Raw genomic sequence first — 16,008 nt, 5'->3', positions numbered from 1 at the left:
CGACGGACTGAAAGCGCCAGTTAAACCTCTCAGCTTCACACAGCCTTTTCAGTAACTCCAATCTAAATTTTGACCAGGTGACATCTTCCTGTCTCTGCCGTTCAAAATAAAAGCACAGCACAATGTCAAAATAAAAGCCTGCAAGGTACTGGAAATGCCTGTTAAACCTCTCAGCTTCACACAGCCTTTACAGTAACTTAAATCCAAATGTTCACCAGGTGAGATCTTCCCATCTCTTCCTTTCAAAATAAAAGCACAGCACAATTTCAAAATAAAAGCCTGCGATGGACGGACTGGAAAACGCCAGTTAATCCTCTCAGCTTCACACAGCCTTTACAGTAACTCCAATCCAAAATTTGACCACGTGAGATCTTCTTGCCTCTCCTGCGCTGCTCCGGACATGCACACATCCCGAGCCCCTCCCACGATTTCCGCGAGCGGGAATTGTCTAGTTAGGGGCTCGGGCTTCGACACGAGCCACTCTCCTCTCCATTGCAAAGCAATGGGAGGAGAGTGGCTCGTGGCGAAGCCACGAGCCACTATTGTTCTCCTGTGAAAAAAGCGTTTATTATTATCTTTTTTTCACGTTTCCGCCAATTTTCGGTCGCTAACTCGTCCTAGGGCTTTGAGAAAACCAAAGCAAATTATATATCAAAACGTGCGGCTTCATCGGGAATAGTGTGCTATGACTTTTCTAAGAAAATCGTCATTTTATCGCAGAATTATTCGCAAAAAACTGCGCAAAAAGTCCCATTGAAAATGAATGGGGAGCGAAAAAAATCGGCTCAAAAAATCCACTTTTTTCCAAACGCCACTGCTTCGCCATACGTTCACCTAGAAACTTCATTTAACCATCAAAACGCAGTGATTTTTCTTGTCTCCACAGGAATGTAGTTTTTGTCAGGCTGAGATTTACAGTTTTTGATCAGTGAGTCCTCAAAAAAGTGAAAATTCTCAAAATCTGCTCTGGTTAGAGTGCGGCATGTCAGTTGGTAGAGTGGAGGAGAGGTGAAAAATTCGCCTGAAAATTTCACGATCGCATCGCCCTCACGACCAAACCATAAATGTTAGGGGAATGAAATTTGGTCAGATTGTAGTCAATTTTCCTGGGATTCAAATGAATCCAAGTTTGAAGGCCTAGCTCTTTCTGAAGGGAAATGGCAGGCAGCAGTTTAGACCAAAGTCGCACCGTTCTCCCCATTAGAACCAATGTAAACTGAATCATCTGCCTTATGGAGGGACAGTGTTTTTTAAATCGCTGTAACTCGGTCATTTCTCTCAATATTTGGAAAATAATCATATCTATGGATAGCCACAGCCTTCCTCTCGCTCACGGTCATTTTAGTTTTCAGCTCGCATTAACGGTTCGCCCACAATTAGCGCCAGAACGAGACGTTGCGCGGTGCTGCTGAGAAGCACTTTTCTGCTGTCTGTGGCAGGCACCGTTGCTATGGGGGCCCATAGCAACCGCCCTTACACACGCGCAGGCATGCTCGCACGCACACACACAGACTCATTGGTGTGCCACACCCACCTTCACACCCAATACCTCCACAGGAGCTGCATTTCAGCCTGAAAATCACTGAAACCTCTCAGCTTCACACAGCCTTGAGAGCAGGGGTGTCAAACTCAGTTCCAACACACCTGATTCAAATGATCAGGCTCGTTATCAGGCTTCTGCTGAGCTTAATGATGAGCTGATTATTTGAATCAGGTGTGTTGGAACAGGGAAACATCTAAAACATAGAGGATAGTGGACCTCGAGGAACTGAGTTTGACACCCCTGCTTTAGAGTAACTCCAATCCAAATGTTGACCAGGTGAGATCTTCATGTCTTTCCCTTTCAAAATAAAAGCACAGCACAATTTCAAAATAAAAGCCTGTGATGGGCCTGAAAACACCAGTTAAACCTCTCAGCTTCAGACAGCCTTTACAATAACTCCAATCCAAATTTTGACCAGGTGAGATCTCCCTGTCTCTGCCTTTCAAAATAAAAGCACAGCACAATTTCTAAATAAAAGCCTGCGATGGGCCTGAAACACCAGTTAAACCTCTCAGCTTCACACAGCCTTTACTCCAATCCAAAGTTTAACCAGGTCTGATCTTCCTGTCTCTGCCTTTCAAAATAAAAGCACAGCACAATTTCAAAATAAAAGCCTGCAACAGACCAAAAAATGCCAGTTAAACCTCTCAGCTTCACACAGCCTTGAGAGTAACTCCAATCCAAATTTTGACCAGGTGAGATCTTCTTGTCTCTGCCTTTCAAAATAAAAGCACAGCACAATTTCAAAATAAAAGCCTATGACGGACCAAAAAATAACCCTCTCCTGCCCAGCTCCGGACATGCACACATCCCGAGCCCCTCCCACGATTTCCGCGAGCGGGAATTGTCTAGTTAGGGGCTCGGGCTTCGACACGAGCCACTCTCCTCTCCATTGCAAAGCAATGGGAGGAGAGTGGCTCGTGGCGAAGCCACGAGCCACTATTGTTCTCCTGCTGCGTTTATTATTATTCTTCACGTTTCCGCCGTTTTTCGGTCGCTAACTCGTCCTAGGGCTTTGAGAAAACCAAAACAAATTATACATCAAAACGTGCGGCTTCATCGGGAATAGCGGGCTATGACTTTTCTAAGAAATTCGTCATTTTATCGCAGAATTATTCGCAAAAAACTGCGAAAAAACTCCCATAGGAAATGAATGGGGACGGAAAAAAATCGGCTGAAAAAATCCACTTTTTTCCAAACGCCACTGCTTCGCCATACGTTCACCTAGAAACTTCATTTAACCATCAAAACGCAGTGATTTTTCTTGTCTCCGCAGGAATGTATTTTATGTCTGGCTGAGATTTACAGTTTTTGATCAGTGAGTCCTCAAAAAAGTGAAAATTCTCAAAATCTGCTCTGGTTAGAGTGCGGCATGTCAGTTGGTAGAGTGGAGGAGAGGAGAGAAATCCGCCTGAAAATTTCCCAATCGCATCGCCCTCACGACCAAACCATAAAGTTAGGGGAATGAAATTTGGTCAGATCGTAAACAATTTTCCTGGGATTCAAATGAATCCAAGTTTGAAGACCTACCTCTTTCTGAAGTGAAATGGCAGGCAGCAGTTTAGACCAAAGTCGCACCGTTCTCTCCATAAGAACCAATGTAAACTGAATCATCTGCCTCATGGAGGGACAGTGTTTTTTAAATCGCTGTAACTCGGTCATTTCTCACAATATTTGGAAAATAATTACATTTATGGAAAGCCACAGCCTTCCTCTCGCTCACGGTCATTTCGGTTTTCAGCTAGCATTCACGGTTAGCCCACAATTAGCGCCAGAACGAGACGTTGCGCGCTGCTGCTGAGAAGCACTTTTCTGCTGTCTGTGGCAGGCACCGTTGCTATGGGGGCCCATAGCAACCGCCCTTACACACGCGCAGGCATGGTCCCACGCACACACACAGACTCATTGGAGTGCCACACCCACCTTCACACCCAATACCTCCACAGGAGCTGCATTTCAGCCTGAAAATCACTTCAACTTCTCAGCTTCACACAGCCTTTAGAGCAGGGGTGTCAAACTCACTTCCAACACACCTGATTCAAATGATCAGGCTCGTTATCAGGCTTCTGCTGAGCTTAATGATAGTGTATCATTTGAATCAGGTGTGTTGTAAGAAGGAAACATCTAAAACATAGAGGATAGTGGTCCTCCAGAAACTGAGTTTGACACCCCTGCTTTAGAGTAACTCCAATCCAAATGTTGACCAGGTCAGATCTTCCTTTCTCTGTCTTTCAAAATAAAAGCACAGCACACTTTGAAAATAAAAGCCTTCCACACACCGGAAAACACCAGTTAAACCCCTCAGCTTCACACAGCCTTTACAGTAACTCCAATCCAAATGTTGACCAGGTGAGATCTTCCTGTCTTTGCCTTTCAAAATAAAAGCACAGCAAAATTTCAAAATAAAAGCCTGTGAAAGACAGGAAATGCCAGTTAAACCTCTCAGCTTCACACAGCCTTTACAGTAACTCCAATCCAAATTTTGACCAGGTGAGATCTTCCTGTCTCTGCCTTTCAAAATAAAAGCACAGCAAAATTTCAAAATAAAAGCCTGTGAAAGACTGGAAATGCCAGTTAAACCTCTCAGCTTCACACAGCCTTTACAGTAACTCCAATCCAAATTTTGACCAGGTGAGATCTTCCTGTCTCTGCCTTTCAAAATAAAAGCACAGCACAATTTCAAAATAAAAGCCTGCAATGGACTGGAAACATCAGTTAAACCTCTCAGCTTCACACAGCCTTTACAATAACTCCAATCCAAATTGTGACCAGGTGAGATCTTCCTGTCTCTGCCTTTCAAAATAAAAGCACAGCACAATTTCAAAATAAAAGCCTGCGACGGACCAAAAAATACCCCTCTCCATCCCAGCTTCGGACATGCACCCATCCCGAGCCCCTCCCACGATTTCCGCACCAGCGGGAATTGTCTAGTTAGGGGCTCGGGCTTCGACACGAGCCACTCTCCTCTCCATTGCAAAGCAATGGGAGGAGAGTGGCTCGTGGCGAAGCCACGAGCCACTATTGTTCTCCTGTGAAAAAAGCGTTTATTCTCTTTTATTATTCCTCACGTTTCCGCCGTTTTTCGATTCGCTTCTCCTCCTAGGGCTTTGAGAAAATCAAAGCAAATTATATATCAAAACGTGCGGCTTCATCGGGAATAGTGTGCTATGACTTTTCTAAGAAATTCGTCATTTTATCGCAGAATTATTCGCAAAAAACTGAGAAAAAATTCCCATAGAAATGAATGGGGACTGAAAAAAAAAATCCACTCTTTTCCAAACGCCACTGCTTCGCCATACGTTCACCTAGAAACTTCATTTAACCATCAAAACGCAGTGATTTTTCTTGTCTCCGCAGGAATGTATTTTATGTCAGGCTGAGATTTACAGTTTTTGATCAGTGAGTCCTCAAAAAGTGAAAATTCTCAAAATCTGCTCTGGTTAGAGTGCGTGATGTCAGTTGGTAGAGTGGAGGAGAGGAGAAAAATCCGCCTGAAAATTTCACGATCGCATCGCCCTCACGACCAAACGATAAATGTTAGGGGAATGAAATTTGGTCAGATTGTAGACAAATTTCCTGGGATTCAAATGAATCCAAGTTTGAAGACCTAGCTCTTTCTGAAGGGAAATGGCAGGCAGCAGTTTAGACCAAAGTCGCACCGTTCTCCCCATAAGAACCAATGTAAACTGAATCATCTGCCTCATGGAGGGACAGTGTTTTTTAAATCGCTGTAACTCGGTCATTTCTCACAATATTTGGAAAATAATTACATTTATGGAAAGCCACAGCCTTCCTCTCGCTCACGGTCATTTTAGTTTTCAGCTACCATTCACGGTTAGCCCACAATTAGCACCAGAACGAGACGTTGCGAGCTGCTGCTGAGAAGCACTTTTTTGCTGTCTGTGGCAGGCACCGTTGCTATGGGGCCCATAGCAACCGCCCTTACACACGCGCAGGCATGCTCCCACGCACACACACAGACTCATTGGAATGCCACACCCACCTTCACACCCAATACCTCCACAGGAGCTGCATTTCAGCCTGAAAATCAGTTCAACCTCTCAGCTTCACACAGCCTTCATAGCAGGGGTGTCAAACTCAGTTCCAACACACCTGATTCAAATGATCAGGCTCGTTATCAGGCTTCTGCTGAGCTTGATGATGAGCTGATTATTTGAAACAGGTGTGTTGGAAGAGGGAAACATCTAAAACAAAGAGGATAGTGGACCTCCAGGAACAGAGTTAGACACCCCTGCTTTAGAGTAACTCCAATCCAAATGTTGACCAGGTGAGATCTTCCCATCTCTGCCTTTCAAAATAAAAGCACAGCACAATTTCAAAATAAAAGCCTGCGATGGGCCTGAAAACACCAGTTAAACCTCTCAGCTTCACACATCCTTTATAATAACTCCAATCCAAATTTTGACCAGGTGAGATCTTCCTGTCTCTGAGTTTCAAAATAAAAGCACAGCACAATTTCAAAATAAAAGCCTGCGACAGATTGGAAACGCCAGTTAAACCTCTCAGCTTCACACAGCCTTTAGAGCAGGGGTGTCAAACTCAGTTCCAACACACCTGATTCAAATGATCAGGCCCGTTATCAGGTTTCTGCTGAGCTTAATGATAGCTAATCATTTGAATCAGGTGTGTTGTAAGAAGGAAACATCAAGAACACAGAGGATAGTGGACCTCCAGGAACTGAGTTTAACACCCCTGATTTACAGTAACTCCAATCCAAATGTTGACCAGGTGAGATCTTCCTGTCTTTGCCTTTCAAAATAGAAGCACAGCACAATTTCAAAATAAAAGCCTGCAACGGACTGGAAACGCCAGTTAAACTTCTCAGCTTCACACAGCCTTTACAGTAACTCCAATCCAAATGTTGACCAGGTGAGATCTTCCTGTCTCTTCCTTTCAAAATAAAAGCACAGCACAATTTCAAAATAAAAGCATGCGACAGGCTGGAAACGCCAGTTCAACCTCTCAGCTTCATACAGCCTTTTCAGTAACTCCAATTCAAATTTTGACCAGGTGAGATCCGGACATGCACACATCCCGAGCCCCTCCCACGATTTCCGCGAGCGGGAATTGTCTAGTATTTCCATTACTACCCCAATATCATTTTTTCTTCACGTTTCCGCCGAATTTCGGTCGCTAACTCGTCCTAGGGCTTTGAGAAAACCAAAGCAAATTATACATCAAAACGTGCGGCTTCATCGGGAATAGTGTGCTATGACTTTTCTAAGAAATTCGTCATTTTTTCGCAGAATTATTCGCAAAAAACTACGAAAAAAGTCACATTGAAAATGAATGGGGAGCGAAAAAAATCGGCTCAAAAAATCCACTTTTTTCCAAACGCCACTGCTTCGCCATACGTTCACCCAGAAACTTCATTTAACCATCAAAATGCAGTGATTTTTCTTGTCTCCGCAGGAATGTAGTTTATGTCAGGCTGAGATTTACAGTTTTTGATCAGTGAGTCCTCAAAAAAGTGAAAATTCTCAAAATCTGCTCTGGTTAGAGTGCGGCATGTCAGTTGGTAGAGTGGAGGAGAGGTGAAAAATCCGCCTCAAAATTTCGCGATCGCATCGCCCTCACGACCAAACCATAAATGGTAGGGGAATGAAATTTGGTCAGATTGTAGACAAATTTCCTGGGATTCAAATGAATCCAAGTTTGAAGACCGAGCTCTTTCTGAAGTGAAATGGCAGGCAGCAGTTTAGACCAAAGTCGCACCGTTCTCTCCATAGGAACCAATGTAAACTGAATCCTCTGGCTCAAGGAGGGACAGTGTTTTTTAAATCGCTGTAACTCGGTCATTTCTCACAATATTTGGAAAATAATTACATTTATGGAAAGCCACGGCCTTCCTCTCGCTCACGGTCATTTCGGTTTTCAGCTAGCATTCACGGTTAGCCCACAATTAGCGCCAGAACGAGACGTTGCGCGCTGCTGCTGAGAAGCACTTTTCTGCTGTCTGTGGCAGGCACCGTTGCTATGGGGGCCCATAGCAACCGCCCTTACACACGCGCAGGCATGCTCCCACGCACACACACAGACTCATTGGTGTGCCACACCCACCTTCACACCCAATACCTCCACAGGAGCTGCATTTCAGCCTGAAAATCAGTTCAACCTCTCAGCTTCACACAGCCTTTAGGAGCAGGGGTGTCAAACTCAGTTCCAACACACCTGATTCAAATGATGAGGCTCGTTATCAGGCTTCTGCTGAGCTTGATGATGAGCTGATTATTTGAATCAGGTGTGTTGTAAGAAGGAAACATCTAGAACATAGAGGATAGTGGACCTCCAGGAACTGAGTTAGACACCCCTGCTTTAGAGTAACTCTAATCCAAATTTTGACCTGGTGAGATCTTCCTGTCTTTGCCTATCAAAATAAAAGCACAGCACAATTTCAAAATAAAAGCCTGCGACGGACTGAAAACTCCAGTTAAACCTCTCAGCTTCACACAGCCTTTACTCCAATCCAAATTTTAACCAGGTCTGATCTTCCTGTCTCTGCCTTTCAAAATAAAAGCACAGCAAAATTTCAAAATAAAAGCCTGCAACAGACCAAAAAATGCCAGTTAAACCTCTCAGCTTGACACAGCCTTTAGAGTAACTCCAATCCAAATTTTGACCAGGTGAGATCTTCCTGTCTCTGCCTTTCAAAATAAAAGCACAGCACAATTTCAAAATAAAAGCCTGCGATGAACCCGAAAACGCCAGTTTAACCTCTCAGCTTAACACAGCCTTTTGAGTAACTCCAATCCAAATTTTGACCAGGTGAAATCTTCCTTTCTCTGCCTTTCAAAATAAAAGCACAGCAGAATTTCAAAATAAAAGCCTGTGAAGGACTGGAAAGGCCAGTTAGACCTCTCAGCTTCACACAGCCTTTTGAGTAACTCCAATCCAAATTTTGACCAGGTGAAATCTTCCTGTCTCTGCCTTTCAAAATGAAAGCACAGCACAATTTGCCAGTTAAACCTCTCAGCTTAACACAGCCTTTAGAGTAACTCCAATCCTCTATGTTTTACATGTTTACCTCTTCCAACACACCTGATTCAAATGATCAGGCTCGTTATCAGGCTTCTGCTGAGCTTAATAATAAGCTGATCATTTTAATCAGGAGTGTTGGAAGAGGGACACATCTAAAACATAGAGTATAGTGGTCCTCCAGGAACTGGGTTTGACACCCCTGCTTTACAGTAACTCCAATCCAAATTTTCACCAGGTGAGATCTTCCTGTCTCTGCCTTTCACAATAAAAGCACAGCACGATTTCAAAATAAAAGCCTGTGACGGACTACAAACGCCAATTGAACCTCTCAGCTTCACACAGCCTTTTGAGTAACTCCAATCCAAATTTTGACCAGGTGAGATCTTCCTGTCTCTGCCTTTCAAAATTACTTTACAGCACAATTTGCCAGTTAAACCTCTCAGCTTCACACAGCCTTTAGAGTAACTCCAAACGAAATTTTGACCAGGTGAGATCTTCTTGTCTCTGCCTTTCAAAATTAAAGCACAGCACAATTTCAAAATAAAAGCCCGCGACAGACTGGAAACGCCAGTTAAACCTCTCACCTTCACACAGCCTTTAGAGTAAATATGCCTATCCCGCGCTGCTCCGGACATGCACACATCCCGAGCCCCTCCCACGATTTCCGCACCAGCGGGAATTGTCTAGTTATTATTAACGTTTCCGCCGTTTTTCGGTCGCTAACTCGTCCTAGGGCTTTGAGAAAACCAAAACAAATTATATATCAAAACGTGCGGCTTCATCGGGAATCCCGGGCTATGACTTTTCTAAGACATTCGTCATTTTTTCGCAGAATTATTCGCAAAAAACTGCGAAAAAAGTCCCATAGAAAATGAATGGGGAAAGAAAAAAATCGGCTCAAAAAATCCACTTTTTTCCAAACGCCACTGCTTCGCCATACGTTCACCTAGAAACTTCATTTAACCATCAAAACGCAGTGATTTTTCTTGTCTTCGCAGGAATGTATTTTATGTCAGGCTGAGATTTACAGTTTTTGATCAGTGAGTCCTCAAAAAAGTGAAAATTCTCAAAATCTGCTCTGGTTAGAGTGCGTGATGTCAGTTGGTAGAGTGGAGGAGAGGAGAAAAATCCGCCTGAAAATTTCACGATCGCATCGCCCTCACGACCAAACGATAAATGTTAGGGGAATGAAATTTGGTCAGATTGTAGACAAATTTCCTGGGATTCAAATGAATCCAAGTTTGAAGACCTAGCTCTTTCTGAAGTGAAATGGCAGGCAGCAGTTTAGACCAAAGTCGCACCGTTCTCCCCATAGGAACCAATGTAAACTGAATCATCTGCCTCATGGAGGGACAGTGTTTTTAAATCGCTGTAACTCGGTCATTTCTCACAATATTTGGAAAATAATTACATTTCTGGTTAGCCACAGCCTTCCTCTCGCTCACGGTCATTTCGGTTTTCAGCTAGCACTCACGGTTAGCCCACAGTTAGCGCCAGAACGAGACGTTGCGCGCTGCTGCTGAGAAGCACTTTTCTGCTGTCTGTGGCAGGCACCGTTGCTATGGGGGCCCATAGCAACCGCCCTTACACACGCGCAGGCATGTTCGCACGCACACACACAGACTCATTGGTGTGCCACGCCCACCTTCACACCCAATACCTTCACAGGAGCTGCATTTCAGCCTGAAAATCAGTTCAACCTCTCAGCTTCACACAGCCTTTAGAGCAGGGGTGTCAAACTCAGTTCCAACACACCTGATTCAAATGATCAGGCTCGTTATAATGCTTCTGCTGAGCTTAATGATGAGCTGATTATTTGAATCAGGTGTGTTGTCAGAAGGAAACATCTAGAACATAGAGGATAGTGGACCTCCAGGAACTGAGTTTGACACCCCTGCTTTGGGGTAACTCCAATCCAAATTTTGACAAGGTGAGATCTTCCCATCTCTGCCTTTCAAAATAAAAGCACAGCACAATTTTAAAATAAAAGCCTGTGACGGACTGGAAACGCCAGTTAAACCTCTCAGCTTCACACAGCCTTTTGAGTAATTCCAATTCAAATTTTGACCAGGTGAGATCTTCCTGTCTCTGTCTTTCAAATAAAAGCACAGCACAATTTGCCAGTTAAACTTCTCAGTTTCACACAGCCTTTACAGTAACTCCAATCCAAATTTTGACCAGGTCCAATCTTCTTGTCTCTTCCTCTCAAAATAAAAGCACAGCACAATTTGCCTGTTAGACTTCTCAGCTTCACACAGCCTTTACAGTAACTCCAATCCAAATTTTGAACAGGTGAGATCTTCTTGCCTCTCGTGCTCTGCTCCGGACATGCACACATCCCGAGCCCCTCCCACGATTTCCGCGAGCGGGAATTGTCTAGTTAGGGGCTCGGGCTTCGACACGAGCCACTCTCCTCTCCATTGCAAAGCAATGGGAGGAGAGTGGCTCGTGGCGAAGCCACGAGCCACTATTGTTCTCCTGCTGCGTTTATTATTATATTTTCTTCACGTTTCCGCCGTTTTTCGGTCGCTAACTCGTCCTAGGGCTTTGAGAAAATCAAAACAAATTATATATCAAAACGTGCGGCTTCATCGGGAATCCCGGGCTATGACTTTTCTAAGACATTCGTCATTTTTTCGCAGAATTATTCGCAAAAAACTGCGAAAAAAGTCCCATAGGAAATGAATGGGGACGGAAAAAAATCGGCTGAAAAAATCCACTTTTTTCCAAACGCCACTGCTTCACCATACGTTCACCTAGAAACTTCATTTAACCATCAAAACGCAGTGATTTTTCTTGTCTCCGCAGGAATGTATTTTATGTCTGGCTGGGATTTACAGTTTTTGATCAGTGAGTCCTCAAAAAAGTGAAAATTCTCAAAATCTGCTCTGGTTAGAGTGCGGCATGTCAGTTGGTAGAGTGGAGGAGAGGAGAGAAATCCGCCTGAAAATTTCCCAATCGCATCGCCCTCACGACCAAACCATAAAAGTTAGGGGAATGAAATTTGGTCAGATCGTAAACAATTTTCCTGGGATTCAAATGAATCCAAGTTTGAAGACCTACCTCTTTCTGAAGTGAAATGGCAGGCAGCAGTTTAGACCAAAGTCGCACCGTTCTCTCCATAAGAACCAATGTAAACTGAATCATCTGCCTCATGGAGGGACAGTGTTTTTTAAATCGCTGTAACTCGGTCATTTCTCACAATATTTGAAAAATAATTACATTTATGGAAAGCCACGGCCTTCCTCTCGCTCACGGTCATTTTAGTTTTCAGCTAGCATTCACGGTTAGCCCACAATTAGCGCCAGAACGAGACGTTGCGCGCTGCTGCTGAGAAGCACTTTTCTGCTGTCTGTGGCAGGCACCGTTGCTATGGTGGCCCATAGCAACCGCCCTTACACACGCGCAGGCATGCTCTCACGCACACACACAGACTCATTGGTGTGCCACACCCACCTTCACGCCCAATACCTACACAGAAGCTGAATTTCAGCCTGAAAATCAGTTCAACCTCTCAGCTTCACACAGCCTTTACAGCAGGGGTGTCAAACTCAGTTCCAACACACCTGATTCAAATGATCAGGCTCGTTATCAGGCTTCTGCTGAGCTTGATGATGAGCTGATTATTTGAAACAGGTGTGTTGGAAGAGGGAAACATCTAGAACATCGAAGACAGTTGACCTCCAGGAACTGACTTTGACACACCTGCTTTAGAGTAACTCCAATCCAAAGTTTGACCAGGTGAGATCTTCCTGTCTTTCCCTTTCAAAATAAAAGCACAGCACAATTTCAAAATAAAAGCCTGTGATGGGCCTGAAAACACCAGTTCAACCTCTCTGCTTCACACAGCCTTTTGAGTAACTACAATCCTCTATGTTTTAGATGTTTCCCTCTTCCAAATCACCTGATTCAAATGATCAGGCTCGTTATAATGCTTCTGCTGAGCTTCATGATACGCTGATCATTTGAATCAGGTGTGTTGGAAGAGGTAAACATCTAAAACATAGAGGATAGTGGACCTCCAGGAACAGAGTTTGACACCCCTGCTTTAGAGTAACTCCAATCCAAATGTTGACCAGGTGAGATCTTCCTGTCTTTCCCTTTCAAAATAAAAGCACAGCACAATTTCAAAATAAAAGCCTGCAATGGGCCCGAAAACACCAGTTAAACCTCTCAGCTTCACACAGCCTTTACAATAACTCCAGTCCAAATTTTGACCAGGTGAGATCTTCAAATCTCTGCCTTTCGAAATACAAGCACAGCACAATTTCTAGATAAAAGCCTGCGACAGACTGGAAATGCCAGTTCAACATCTCAGCTTCACACAGCCTTTAGAACAGGGGTGTCAAACTCAGTTCCAACACACCTGATACAAATGATCAGGCTCGTTATCAGGCTTCTGCTGAGCTTAATGATAGCTAATCATTTGAATCAGGTGTGTTGTAAGAAGGAAACATCTAGAACACAGAGGATTGTGGTCCTCCAGGAACTGAGTTTGACACCCCAGCTTTACAGTAACTCCAATCCAAATTTTGACCAGGTGAGATCTTCCTGTCTCTGCCTTTCAAATTAAAAGCACAGCACAATTTGCCAGTTCAACCTCTCAGCTTCACACAGCCTTTAGAGTATCTCCAATCCAAATTTTGACCAGGTGAGATCTTCATGTCTCTGCCTTTGAAAATAAAAGCACAGCACAATTTTAAAATAAAAGTCTGTGACGGACCAGAAAATATCACCAAAACCTCTCAGCTTCACACAGCCGTTAGAATAAATACGCCTCTCCGGACATGCACACATCCCGAGCCCCTCCCACGATTTCCGCGAGCGGGAATTGTCTAGTTAGGGGCTCGGGCTTCGGCACGAGCCACTCTCCTCTCCATTGCAAAGCAATGGGAGGAGAGTGGCTCGTGGCGAAGCCACGAGCCACTATTGTTCTCCTGCTGCGTTTATTATTAGGGGCTCGGGCTTCGACACGAGCCACTCTCCTCTCCATTGCAAAGCAATGGGAGGAGAGTGGCTCGTGGCGAAGCCACGAGCCACTATTGTTCTCCTGTGAAAAAAGCGTTTATTATTATTATCTTTTATTCACGTTTCCGCCGTTTTTTCGGTCGCTAACTCGTCCTAGGGCTTTGAGGAAACCAAAATAAATTATATATCAAAACGTGCGGCTTCTTCGGGAATCCCGGGCTATGACTTTTCTAAGAAATTCGTCATTTTATCGCAGAATTATTCGCAAAAAACTGCGAAAAAATTCCCATAGAAATGAATGGGGGCTGAAAAAAATCGGCTCAAAAAATCCACTATTTTCACAACGCCACTCCTTCGCCATACGTTCACCTAGAAACTTCATTTAACCATCAAAACGTAGTGATTTTTCTTGTCTCTGCAGGAATGTAGTTTATGTCAGGCTGACATTTACAGTTTTTGATCAGTGAGTCCTCAAAAAAGTGAAAATTCTCAAAATCTGCTCTGGTTAGAGTGCGGCATGTCAGTTGGTAGAGTGGAGGAGAGGTGAAAAATCCGCCTCAAAATTTCACGAACGAATCGCCGTCACGACCAAACGATAAATGTTAGGGGAATGAAATTTGGTCAGATTGTAAACAATTTTCCTGGGATTCAAATGATTCCAAGTTTGAAGACCGAGCTCTTTCTGAAGTGAAATGACAGGCAGCAGTTTAGAGCAAAGTCGCAGTCTTCTGTCCATAAGAGCCAATGTAAACTGAATCATCTGGCTCATGGAGGGACAGTGTTTTTTAAATCGCTGTTACTCGGTCATTTCTCACAATATTTGGAAAAAATCATATGTTTGGATATCCACAGCCTTTCTCTCGCTCACGGTCATTTTAGTTTTCAGCTAGCATTCACGGTTAGCCCACAATTAGCGCCAGAACGAGACGTTGCACACTGCTGCTGAGAAGCACTTTTCTGCTGTCTGTGGCAGGCACCGTTGCTATGGGGCCCATAGCAACCGCCCTTACACACGCGCAGGCATGGTCGCACGCACACACACAGACTCATTGGTGTGCCACACCCACCTTCACACCCAATACCTCCACAGGAGCTGCATTTCAGCCTGAAAATCAGTTCAACCTCTCAGCTTCACACAGCCTTTACAGCAGGGGTGTCAAACTCAGTTCCAACACACCTGATTCAAATAATCAGGCTCGTTATCAGGCTTCTGCTGAGCTTGATGATGAGCTGATCATTTGAATCAGGTGTGTTGGAAGAGGGAAACATCTATAACAGGGGTGTCAAACTCAGTTTTGGAGGGCCACTATCCTGCATGTTGTTTGATGTTTCCCTCTTCCAACACACCTGAATCAAATGGTCAGGCTCGTTATAATGCTTCTGCAGAACTGTAACGATCAAATTAGTGGTTCAACTTACAACAGTGAAGTCAAATGGAGCACCAAGAATGAGGTACCAGGCGTACTGTGTCAGAAACATTAAACAGGTTAAGGTACTGAAATATGTTCAGCTAATTGGAAAGTTCCATGTTTGAAAGCTTACCATTATCATAAAAATGCCACAGTCGTTTGCATGTGTCTGTCTCGGAAGCTCCTGCACCACGATAGTAGAACAAATATCAAAATGTATCTAATACAATTTATTTTAAAAAGCATGGTATCATGATATTGCTTTGATGGGCCAAGTCAGTTTATATGGGGGTGTATATTAATGCTACAAAAGTTTTGAGCAAAATAGTTACAATATTCACTGCAGGCCACCGTCTTTTTGGGACACAGCAAAAGAGGACACGTGATTCCCATAAATGCAGTTGTATCTTCTGATGAAGTAATGCAGTCTTGAAGACTGTTACCTCTATGTCTTTGCCTGTTTGTCAAATAAATGAATATTAATTGATCAAAATATTTGTAAAATACAATAAAATAAGTGAATAAAATATATTAAATGAATGCAGAAATGAATCAAAAATACTTGTAGTTAAAAATAATAAATAATAATGCTTAAAATAAGTAAAGGAAAACAATGATAAACAAAATATAATTCAGGCAAACATTAAGTGAAAATTCAAAAATAATTTAAAATAAAAATGCAAAATTTAATGTTCTTCATCAGAAATGTCATTAAAATGACATGAAAATAACAATAAAGCAAAACAAACGAAATTACTTTAAACTTAAAACCAACAAAATATTCATGATTAAATAAAAAGAATAAAATAAAAATCTGAAACACAAACTTGTAAACTGCAAAGAAAAATAATCTAAGTAATAAAACTGAAATATAAATGCTAAATATTAATTTCCATCATAAATACAATAACAAAATACATAAATAAATAAAATATATTAAAATGATTAAAAAAAATCCAAAGTGCATGTAACAGAAATGACATAAAATAAAGCTGAAAATAAAATAAGTTTTATAAAATCACAACAATACACAAAATAAAAGTAAGAAACAGTTAAAAAACACAATAGTGCAAAATAAAAAACTAATTA

Source organism: Acanthochromis polyacanthus, chromosome 16 (assembly GCF_021347895.1).
Source record: "Acanthochromis polyacanthus isolate Apoly-LR-REF ecotype Palm Island chromosome 16, KAUST_Apoly_ChrSc, whole genome shotgun sequence".
Classification (NCBI taxonomy): Eukaryota; Metazoa; Chordata; class Actinopteri; family Pomacentridae; genus Acanthochromis; species Acanthochromis polyacanthus.
The sequence above is the reverse complement of the archived record's forward strand: the minus strand, read 5'-3'. Positions refer to the sequence as shown.